Source organism: Panicum virgatum, chromosome 2N, assembly GCF_016808335.1.
Source record: "Panicum virgatum strain AP13 chromosome 2N, P.virgatum_v5, whole genome shotgun sequence".
Classification (NCBI taxonomy): domain Eukaryota; kingdom Viridiplantae; phylum Streptophyta; class Magnoliopsida; order Poales; family Poaceae; genus Panicum; species Panicum virgatum.
Window position 1 is genome coordinate 36,536,221 of NC_053146.1, and position 12,252 is coordinate 36,548,472.

The 12,252-nt window shown below is 47.1% G+C and overlaps 1 long non-coding RNA gene across 2 annotated transcripts; it reads right to left on the reverse strand.

Moving 5' to 3' along the window:
- Positions 1 to 4,232: 4,232 nt before the first annotated feature.
- LOC120660311 lies at positions 4,233 to 8,984 on the reverse strand. 2 transcript variants are annotated; one of them, XR_005669523.1, is made up of 3 exons: positions 8,342 to 8,984; positions 4,575 to 8,231; positions 4,233 to 4,467 (listed from the first exon to the last, which is right to left on the reverse strand). It is a non-coding gene; the product is annotated as an uncharacterized LOC120660311 (long non-coding RNA). The 2 variants fall into 2 exon arrangements; XR_005669522.1 differs by having other exon boundaries at positions 4,575 to 8,984.
- Between the last annotated feature and the right edge of the window lie 3,268 nt (positions 8,985 to 12,252).

Sequence of the window (12,252 nt, forward strand, 5' to 3'; positions counted from 1 at the left end):
GCACCCCGTCCCTGCCAGCGTGGCCGAGCCTCCTGGCCGCGCGCGGCGGCGGCGGCGGCTCGCCGGCTCGCCGGCCCGCGCCCCCCCCGGTGCCTGGCCGTGTCTGCCGGCCCGAAGCTGCGTGCTTCCCGCCAGCGCCTGGCACGGCTTGCCGCCCTGCCTGCGCCTAAGAGGGAGGAAGGACCGGATTGAGGAGGGAGGGGAGGAGGAGGAAAGCTCGAGGGAGAGAGATGCCCATGGAGAAGAAGAGTCGAAGAGATAAGAGAGAGGAGACAGAGTTAAATAAATGAGAGGTAGGTGGAGGCGCCTGCCGTGAAGCTCTTTTGTCCCGGTTGGAGACTCCAACCGGGACAAAAAAAACTATCCTTTGATCCCGGTTGGAGTCACCCACCGGGACTAAATGTTTTAGTCCCGGTGGGTGACTCCAATCGGGACTAAAGGATACTATTTTATTCCGGTGGAAGTCTTCAACGGGGATAAATGGTCTCTTTCTTCTCTTTACTGGCTGCTAGACTTCAGACCCGGGACTAAAGCTTTCATTCGCCCCAGGTCCAATAACGACCGGGACAAATGTACAAGATCAAAGCCCTGTTCTGTAGTAGTGATATTTAGTTAAACATTGAGCGAATCTAACAATTTACTAAAGGGATCATGACAGCGGAGTAAATAAAGGAAGAGTTACGGAAATTTTCACAAAATCAATCTAAGACTCATTTGTCGTGTGCCAAAGGCACATGGCAGAGGCCGGATTGCATACGGCAAAATGCAACACATGGCAAACCATCCACGGCATACAACGGCCGGCAAAGAAGATGTTTGCCGTGGGTCATTTGTCGGGCACACGACAAAGGTTTTGCCATGTGCCACGGTGTCTCACATCAAAAAAAGAGTAGCCTTCACGGCCACTTGACGGGAACGGCAACTTTGCCGTGTGCCAGGATGGGGAGTCACACGGCAAAGGCTGCAAGTTTGTCGTGTGCCACAGCTCTAGCACATGGCAAACACCTGTAGCACATGGCAAATTGTTTGATTTGCCGAGTGCCTGGAGGCAAACCCTAACGGCCGGCTCAATCGGTGTCAGCGTGTCCATGTTTGCCGTGTGCCTTGGACCAGGCACACGGCAAACTGGACAATGTGCCATGTGCCTAGTCTTCGCCGTGTGTGTTGGGCTACGGCACATGCTAAATTAGCCTTTTGCCGTGAGCTTTGTTTCTGTCGTGTGCTTCTCTTGCAGCACACAGCAAAGAGTCCCTTCGCCGTGTGCCCGACTTTAAGCATACGGCAAAGATTTCGCAAACGGCAACTTAGCCGTTTCCCGTAGTGAATAGACTTAAACATATAAGTCGTCTCCGAATAATAACACCGAGAGGCTTCCTAATTCCAATGGAATGGCCTATAAATTCTAATTGCATGGACTGGAAGTTCCATATATCCAGGTAAAAAACCAGATTGCCAGCTTCTAGGAGAAAAAGCTAGCTTTAATTTGACACTACCTCTCTAGATTTAACAAAGAAATAATCGCGAAGGCAATGAAAGAACTAATACACACTCTTTATTGGTAAAATAGACATTTTATAAAGAACCAGCACATATAAACATATCATAAAATGGTGCAAATATATCATAAAATGATTTGAATCCTCGTGCAAAATTTATTTCTTGTGAAAAACGATTCATTATGAATATCTCTGTCGGATTATTGAAATTCATCCAAATAAAAAAGAATGATGAATAAAACCATCACAAATAGAATCCATCATAACAATATGCATGCGCACTGGCTTTCACACGACCGTTCATATTCCAATTATTTAGTGATCTCAAGAAAATAAAGGACATCATAGGAAAGTGTAACATGCAAGATTTTGGCACCAGTAAAATAAAAAAAATACATAACAGCCTAAATCACTCAAATGGAACATAGACTCATGTGGCTTTGGCTTGTGGTTAAACAACTATATTATATATCAGCTTGGCTAATGATGAGGATACTTTCTTTGGTGTCGAAGTTTTCTTCAAATGGAATTTACTCGGCACAATCCCTCTATAGTCTCATCAAGTGTAATTAGAGATGAGTGACGCTCGTTTATATTCTGGCTGCAGTGTGGTTTGTCACGACATTTGTAACGACATCTTTTTGTATGTCACGACCATTTTTATGACATCTTTTGTAATTAATTAGTAAAATGTACATTCAGCACGCACGTGTTTAAAATTCATTAATAATCAAATTCATTATTGGACCACTCATTCATGTTCATGACACGTTCGAGAGAAAAAAGAAAAATACCACTTTCCTGATAGTGAATAATTGAATCATGTAGTAACTTTCTCATTCTCCATCCATATCGCAATTTGCAAAACATTATAGAAGGATTCCTACCACATGCTCATTTCATAATAATCAAAGAAAAGTGAGCAATGGCTAGAGTTATAAAAGAAAGAAAATTCATATTGATGCAAAGAAAATTCATATTGATGCACAAGTAAAACTTCTACACTAATGTTGTAGGCAAAGTTCTCATGATCTCATCAACTCTATATAATTTGGAAAGGATGGAGTATACAAAACAAGGAAGCAAATAGAAAGCACAATTTTTCAGGAACATCATCCAACCCAATATGATCAGGGGTTGTCAAGAGCAGCAGAAAAAAAAAATCAGAGGAAAGCTCATGTTTGAACAAAATCACAATTGATCAAAGAAAATAAGCAATCCAAAGTACACATCCGGCAAATTTATCTTTATATACTCATTATTGAATCAGTAGAACCAAGAACATGTTGACAGTCTTGACCAATTGGCCATCTAGGTTGTCATTCAAATTTTAACAGCATTTGACATTGCACAATAGGTCAAAACTATCAGGCACTGCAATACTTTTACCTTCAATAAGCATTCTCTGCCATCCTCACATCACCGAGCTCATCTGCATTGAAGGAACACAAAAAGGTAATCATCATATACATGCATACAACAAACAAGCCCAAAATTCTAACTAAAATGACCAGAACAAATCTTCCACCATGATGCTACCTCGATTGGCGCCCCCCGTCAGCCTGCCTCTCTTTCCTCCCCGCAGCATCCAGCACAGCACGCTCGCGCTCCTTCTCCTTGGCCTCCCTCTTCCTCCTCTCCTCCCTCAGTTCCTCGATGCTCTTCTTCCCTCCACTCCTCTTCCCCTCGCTCCCTTCGCATGCATATCTAGCCCTGCCCTCTATGGCTGCTGCAGCCGCCCTGCTCGACATGTACCAGGCACCGCGGCGCCCTTGCCAGCGAGGCCATAGCCCAGCCATTACTTTTCCTTGTTGGGGCCAATCGCCCGGACCTCCTCCTCCTTCTTCCTCTAGTTCTTCTGGTTAGGGTCCTGCTCACGGGCAGCGCACCTCCCGCTGGTGGCCGAGGCATCAACGAAGTCGACGGCAGCATTGGAGCTCCCCGAAAAGAGGCTGATGCGGTCTTCGGGAGCTGGGAACGGAAGGGCGTCCGCTGGACCCTCCGCCGCGGCGCCGTCGGGAGCAAGCGGAGCAATGGAAGAGGGCGGCTCTGCCTGGACAAGGCCCCAGTTGCGGCGGAGCGCGGCGAGGCAGTGGTCCGACCTCGACAATGCGGCCGAGGACCTCCGCTGCGCCGCTGGGCCATTCTCGCCGCGGGCTCCCGCTGCGCCGCCGGATGGGCTCCCGCTGTGCCGCCGTGCCGTCCTAGCCGAGGGCTTCGGCTGCATCGCCGGGCCGGCGAGTACGCACGAAGCGGAACGGCGCAGTCGAAGAGGGGGTATCGGGTCCGCTGCGCACCGCCAAGCACACACAAAGCGTTGCGTAGGCGGCCCAGGAGCCGGAGAAGTGGAGGGCGACGGCAAGCAGCGCGGCCGCGGGGGATTTTGGGAGAGGCAAGTACAGCGGGCTGGTAAGCAACCGAGTGGTGATAAAAAAATTTTCTTTTGGCAGAAACATCTTCTAACTCTTAATTTCTATGGGTCTACCCTCGCTCCCACCTCCCTCAACCCCGACAGACGGCGGGTCCAGCATGAGAGGTACGGTGGGTCCAATCCAGATAAAAAAAAATTCAATTATTTTCGATCTTTATAGAATGGATCTGTCTCCTTATCAGTTGATTGATATTTAGATATCTGTCAATCACTTGTTCTCCATGTATGGTGGCCTTTGTCTTTTGTTTCTGTTGGCTATGTGCCTTATCTTTTGTTCCTGTTGGCTGTGTGGGCCTTATCTTTCATATCCGTTGGCTGTGGGTCTTATTTACTATTGGCCCAATAAAAATTACATTATTTTTCTGTTGTACCTATGGACTGTGAGACATATTTACATTTGGCCTGATAAAAAAAATCTGTTGTCCCTATGGGCCTATTGTTTGTTGGATAAATGTGATGTTGGACATCACATCACATCTATCTGAGATTCAACTAATTCTTCATGCTCATCTTGGATATCATCTCGTCCTGATTGCTCATCTAAACAAAAAAACAGAAAATGATAGATATATTTAATAAAATTTGTTTTTAGAATAAAGTGAAATATTTAGCTTTGACATATTATACAAAATGTCCAAGTTCTGTACCTTGATAATGGCTCTTGAGCAAAAGCTACGATTGTAGTAGGAGATACAAAACAAAAAAGAATGGAGCAAGCTCTCAAATGGTGGTGTTGTCTTAACAAAATGTTAGAAAAAATAATAACTTGCCACTAGTTAAGAAAAAAAAGTATGCTATATAATTTGACTTACAGCTAAGACAAAGTATGGTATAAATTAACAATAAACTTTTGCTAGAGACTATAATACTAGATATTCACTCTATGCTGGTATTGCCTGACCTTTTGGTTAATGCCATGTAATCTCCCTAGTTCTACATCATTCTGCATCAAATTACCCTTAACGAAAAAGTAGAAACTATAACTTTTCAATCAGATGAGATCACAGATTACTCGTGTCAAAAAAGGTACAGTGTATAACTAAAAAAAATGACATGGCCACTAATTGTAATAAGGTGAGATCACAGATTACTTAATTCAATTAACTTTAGCTGGGATATATAGAATGCCATGCAGAAACCATAATAGACAGGAAACCACAAAAATACAAACAAAAAACGACCCAGGCAGTGAAGAAAACAAAGTAAGTATGGTCAAAATAACATTAGAAAATTTGGCTTAGCTAAAGTGATTAAAATTTTTCAAACCAAGAAAAATTCTTACAGCTATGTTCACTGGTACAAAGAAACACATAGCGATATATAGGGAGAAAGAGAAGTAATCAAAACAATTAATAAGAGAGAGAAAATAGAGGCAGAATAGTACAAAGATAACCAAAAATAATAATATGACACAAATATAGCAGACAACTATGCTACTATGTAGAGAAGAAATGGAGAAAAATTATGATAGAACTTTTTTGGTAGAGGCTAGCTGATATGCTACAAATCCATACCACCACACTACTCCAGTCAAATCCCCCAAGGCAAAAAAAAACGCAGAAGAAAAGCACTCTGCAAAAAGGTTTACACCCGCACAACCAACAGATCAACCATTATTAATTTTACATGAGAAAAATATGCTTTAATTTTAGGAGTAAACTATAACTAGTGTAGATTGTTAGAATAAGTGTCCATGATAAATTATGTAAAGACAAAAACAATATCAAAATTTATAACATAGAATAATTTTCAGATTTAAAGAGTATATCAAAATGTACAATGTAACTTATATAGTTATGAACTGTAACTAAAAGAACAGATCAATAATTGAATAAGGAAATTGTGTATTAAAAATTACTCCAAAATGAACCGAAAAGTTACAACATAAAAATAATTGATGAACAAGAAGGGTACATCACAATCCATTCCTACCTTTGCGAATGCAACTAGCAGCGCAGTTTAGTGTGTGTGTGTGGGGGGAGGGGGGTGGGGGGGATGCTCCTTGTAAAAAAATTAAGAAACACATGAGTGAGAATACAAAAATTCACCCCAAATGAATGAATACAAAAATTCACCCCAAAAGGGCAGCCTGGTGCAAGTGGTAGTGCTTGCCGTCTGTGAACCGAGAGGTCACAGGTTCGAGCGGTGGCCTCTACACATTGTACGGTGTGTGGGAAAGGCCTCCTGCTAATAACCTCCCCCAGACCCCGCACAGTGCGGGAGCCTATGTCACTGGGTACGTACTTTTTACCAACATCTCGACTGCTACACAAAAGCTGGTACTTGAAGTCCAGGGCATCAAATTTTACGAAGAGCTAAAATATACTATAATTTCAGCAAAAATAAATGATAACTAGTGTAGAATGTTAGAATAAGTGTCCATGATAGAATGCATAAACACAAAAACCATAAAGCACGTTGAATTTAATATCATACTTAAAATCTCTCAATTTAGAAAAAGAGGGCATAAAGCAACACAGACAAAAAATCAACTAAAATCAGACTGATGGCGTAACCCACGCATACCTCAATCTGCTCACCTTTAGATCAGCTGACCAGACCTGAGTTTTCAGCATATACATGAGAACTGAGGTAAAACAAGTAATATAGTAAATATCACCCGAAATTTGCCTTAGCTAGAAAAGAAATTGATTAAAATTTTTGAAAACAAACAAATGCTTGCAGCTACAATCAAATCAAACAAGGAAATAGACCTACTCAAATCAAATAAGGGAGAGAAGGAAAAAATAGTACAAAGATGGCCAAAAAACTAATATGTCACATATATACCAAAAAATTATTTTTGTCATCCAACAGTATAAACAATTCAGAATAGAATGGGCAAAAAAGCCACACTGAACTCCTGCAGATAACAATATGCATCTTACCCTCTCTAAAAAATTGGCAAATACTTTTATCCGCACTAAGTTATAAAATATAATAACTGTTCAAACTGTATTTCACTCTCTTATCTAAAAAAATATCACTGATTAAATCATGATTTTGTAGCATGGAAGGTAGGAACAATTACAGTGATATTTTTTGGAGCCGAAGAAAGAAACTGGTTCAGACATAAATATCACTGATTTAAATCATTATTTTGTAACATGGAAGGTAGGAACAATTACAGTGACACACACACAAAAACTAATTAGCAACAGGACACTTGTGGCTTCACTAATTATTAGGTGACCAAAACTAAAGCATACAGTGCAAAAGCATAAATGGATTAAAGATAAAAGAAACTATTAATTAGCAAAAAGATATGTGTTGTATTATTTGTCGATGCGCAATGAATGTGAAACAAGATCACTTGCTGTCAATAAAAAATCATTAAGAGTAACCATTCTTCTTGCCGCACAAGGAAATACAATAGGAAATTTTATTTTCCTAGTAGCATTGATGTAACGACGTAACATTCAACTGCTCAGAAATATCCATTTCTACCATGCTCTAACTTTATTATAAAGATTACATGTGTCCAATACTAGATACACCATGAAATTTGATACAGATGTAGAAAATACTATGAAATTTGCAGTAAAAAGTACCAGAATTGATACAAAACTAACTGATTTTATTTTTGACAACCCCCTCCCTCACGCACACAAAAACAACATTTGCCTAGCTCGCAGCTCCTCGTCCTGCCTAGCTCTTGCCGGCTCGAGTCGCCCACATCCGCGCGCGGCCTGCGGCAGCCTGCTCGCCTAAGCTCGCACCGCCTTGGGTGCATACTTCTCCAGCGCTGAATCTGCGCTTGCCCAGTGCACACAGGCATAATCCCCCTTCCAGATAGAGACCTTCCCCCAATCCGAAACAGAAACATCAAAATGACAAAATCCATCCCAAAAATATTTGAAACCTACACAAAGCAAAAGCACCGTGCGGACCCCCCCCACCTCACCTCCGCCCATCACACACACAGATTGTCCTGTGCTCCTCCAAATCCCTTTCCTCCATCCATGAAATGGAGTACGAATAAAAAACAACAGAAATCCCAGGGAAATCTAGGGGGAAACCTAACAAAATCGTAGAGGGCATGCTCGTGGATAAGAAACTTACAGCCAATAGCGCCGCCGCCTCCTCCTCACACTAGTTGGTGTCGCCAATGAGGACTCCGGCGGTCTAGCCTCAGTTGGTGTCGCCGATGAGGACTCCGGCGGTCTGGCCTCTGGAATCACCAAGGGCGCTGCCCAGGAACCATCGCCGCCCCCTGCTCTCCTCTCGCACGCAAGAGAGGGTGGGGGTCTGGGCCTACGAAGTGAAGCTGAAAGGGTGGGGTGGGGGAAATGACGACCGGGTAGCTGCCCTAGGTAACAGAGCATTTCCAGCAGATTGCTCAAATTCATCCCCAATACCAAAAAAACTACCATTTGAAAGATTTAAGAGATAAGAAAGAGCTCCAGCAAATTACCAATAGATTCCGCAATACCAAAATTTTTTGAGCAATTGCCAAAACCTCATCTCCTCTCCCATAGACATAGGGGAGAAGCAAGGCGTTGAATCCCTCTCCCCTATCGGCGGTTGACTTGGCGTGCCAGACTTTTCCGCTCGCCCGGCGCCATTGCTCCACCGGCCGGCGACGCCGCTCCACCCCGCAGCCCCCGCCGGCGACCATGCGCAGTCCTCCGGCCTCTACCTCTGGCCGCGCAGCCATTCCCCTGCCTCCGAGCCGCCCGAGGAATGGCAGCGTGCAGCTCTTCCTGCGCTTTGGGTTGGGTGCGCTGGTGCCGGCCCCGGTGGCCACGGTTTCTCTGCTGTGTCGATGAGCCACATGCCGGCGGCGGAACTCCGGTGCCACATGAGCACGCGCAGCTGCGCCCGTTGGCACTCGAGGTTGGACACCAGATCCGCCCTGTCCTCGCGCGGCCGCACGCGGACCACCTTGGGGAACTCGACGAAGCCCCTGATCCCTCTCCGGATGTGCCGGTGAAGTTGACCGTGCTGGCTCCGGCTCGGGCTTTTCTGACCAGCGCCGGCGTGAGGAAGATGGGAGGAGGAGGATGAGCCGGTGCGCCGCTCGGAGGATGACGAGGAGAGCAAAAAAAAAAAAAAAAAATAAGTAAAGCCTATGACGTGTGGGATCCACATGGTTGGTGGAGGTATTGAAGATTAGCTTTTGGTAGTCTGCGCTGTGGGACTGATTACCAAAACCGTAAAAATAATTATTGGAGGTGGAGAGAGAAAATGTTTTGGTAGTGGGGGAACCGTAAAAATAACTGTTGGAGGTGGAGGGAGAAGATGTTTTGGTAGTAGGGAATGAGCAATTTGCTGGAGATGCTCTAATGCGGTTTTCGTTGTAGGCCCAAAAACAAAATAAACACATAAACAGGATCGACGTCCGTTACAGATCGGACGAACCACATCGTTGATCGACGAGTAACCAAATTTCAATCAGCTGGCACCGAGTAAATCTGTTATAGTATAGATAACCAAAAGTACTGTCCGATCCGATCCAATTCCTACAATGTAATGACCAGATCACTTAAATCGCCAAAAAATAGCACAAATTTTGTGCCATTTTGTAGAGTTTGTCACGAACATTTTTGTGCATCGATCATATTTTGTGGGGAATAAGAATAAAAGTATACAAGAACCATCTAGTATCGATTTTCGGAAATTTGCTTCTTCGTTCTTCCGTTCTGCACTATTTCTTTTTTTTTTGTTGCAGGTGCTGCACCCGGCCCAGGCATGGTCCGGGGCACTGCCTGCATCCTTCCATGCCAGTATGTCACGACGAATGTGCAGGCTGGGCCGAGGTAACAACGGGCTGGAACTAATTAATGACACCCATTAATGTTTCGTATCTGCTGAGATTATCTGAGGCGCCTCAACATCAGGGAGACGGCCCAAACGGGGAAAACTTTGAAGCCGGGCGCTCCTCCCTCCCTCTCGCTCACGTTTCCCTCATTCCTCCCTGCTCCTCCCAGCAAGCACCCCACAGCAGCCTCGCCCGCAAGCCGCCGCCAAAGCCCTCGCCGCTCCTCGATCCCGCTCGCAATCGAAAGTCGAAACCCTAGCCATCCAGCGCGCCATGGATCAGCAGGACCGCCGCACGCCGCCGCGCACCAGCTCCAAGTCCAACCCCCACGCCGCGACCTCAGGCGGCTCGTCCTCCGCGATGATGCTCGGCCTGTCGTCGCCCGCGACTAGCCCACATCGCCGCCGCTTCTCTCCCTCGCTGTACCCGGCGCCGGCGCCGCTGTCGCCAGGCCGCCTCGCCTCCGGCTCAGGATCGGCGTTGCGCTTCGGGCAGATCCCCATCCCGCCGTCGTCGCCGGGTGGCCGCCAACGCGGCACGCACGCGCTGCCCACGCCCTTCCTCTCCGAGCTCGCCTCGATCCGGAGGATGGGCGCCAGCCTCTTCGGCGATCTGGACGCGCGCCCGACGAGCCACCGCGATGCGGGCGCGACGCGGCGGGCGCTCCACGGCCATCAGCAGCCTCAGCCTCAGCAGCAGGAGTGGCCGTCGTCAACGCCGACCATGTCACCCCTTCCAAGCAATCGCTTCTCGGGGTTCCCGGCGTCCGCGTTCTGGCCGCAGCAACGACGCCAGGTGCAGTGCCAGTCTCCCTCTTCGTCTTCTGGTATTCCTCCGCCTCCGGCTTTGCTGCAACAGCAGACGACGAATCATCCGTCGTCGTCGTCCACCGATCTGCTGGCGCCACTGCCCAGTGGCACTGGCATCTTCTCCGGCCTCGCTCCGCCGCCATCGCCATCCAGCAAGTCCTCCTTCACCGACCTGACGCCTCTGCCAGGCGACGAGCTGACTACCATGTTCGGTTCATCATCATCCTTGTCATCGGCTCACATGGCGCCTGGTACTGTTAGCCAGACCATGACCATGTTCAGCCACGCGCAGTCATCGTCAGACTCGGAGCTGCTTCCATTTCCGCCGAGTCTGGAAATGCAACCACAGGATCAGCAGACGCCGTCCTGGCAGTGGCAGTCTTCAGGGAATTACGGCGTCACCTGCTCTGAATTTGAGGCGCCGATACTGGATGTAGCAGTAGCAGTAGCACCTCGGTTTCAGATAAAGGAGGAGCCCATGGACGCCGCCCCGTGCATTCAACTGCAGCCCGAGCTCATTTCCCTTGATGACGAAGACGACGACGGGCTCAGCGCTCTTCTGCAATCGTTCCAGTCGCCAAGTGAGCCGGCGAGCTTTCACAGCCTCGAGCCCACCTCCCTATTAGAAGACAGCAGCAGGTTGTTGCAGCTAGGAGGCAGCGGCAGCAGGCTAGATCTGAGCAGCAGCGACGGCCCTAGCGTCTGGAGCACCGCTGACACCAGTGGAGAAGACTGGGCGGGCATACCTGCATTGGCCGGCATGTTCCACCAGATGAGCATTGGTGGAGGCACCATGAGCACTGGCCAAGGCTGGCCGGCGACGCCAGCAGCACCGGAAGGAGGCCAATACTGTATGTTTGATGACAATAGTGGCAGCAGTACCTGGCCAGTGATGCCTTCGTGTGCCAGCATGTTCGACCAGGTGACCATTGGTGGAGGAAGCATGAGTGGCATGGGCCAAGGCTGGCCGGAGACACCAGCGGCAGCTGACGATGCCGGTGTGTGCGTGTTTGACAACAGTGGCAGCAGCACCAATCCCTGGCCGGAGATGCCTTCCTTTGCCACCAGCATGCTCGACCAGGTGACCATTGGTGGAGGAAGCATGAGCCAAGGCTGGCCGGAGACGCCGGCGCCAGCGGCAGCGGCAGCTAGCAACTACGCTATGTTTGACATTGACATCACTGCTGGTGGCAGCAGCAGCAGCAGCAGCGGTGCCTGGGCAAGCAAGCCCTGGAACATTAGCAGCTCGTCTATGGAGAACTCCACCCCAGTGCCAAAGCTGATACTCGGGGGCATGGAGAAATCCAGGTTGCCACGACAGCTACCATCTCGTGCAGCTGTTGCTAGCAGCAGCATGTCGCGTAGGGGCACCTATGGGGACTTGTTCTCTGCGGCCGAGATGGAGATAATCAATAGGGATAAGCGCCTCAAGGAGATCGTGAACACAGATCCTAAGAGGGTTAAGAAGTATGTATATCTATGAAAAATGCCATTTAATTATCTGTTGATAGACGTACTCTTTGAAAAAAAAGGATCTGTCATATTTTCAGCCAATCTCATTTTGCTTTGTGATGTTCACCTTGGCTACTGTTTCGGCTAGTCTTGGTTTATTACTTCGTTTTATGGTTAGTTAGATCATTTTGTCTTGTATCACACACATATGGGTTAAGTTACTTGCATGGTCCAAAGAATCTACAGTTCTTCTCACAGTTTCTTATCTGTACACCTCGATCTATTGTAGTATAAGTGGTACTT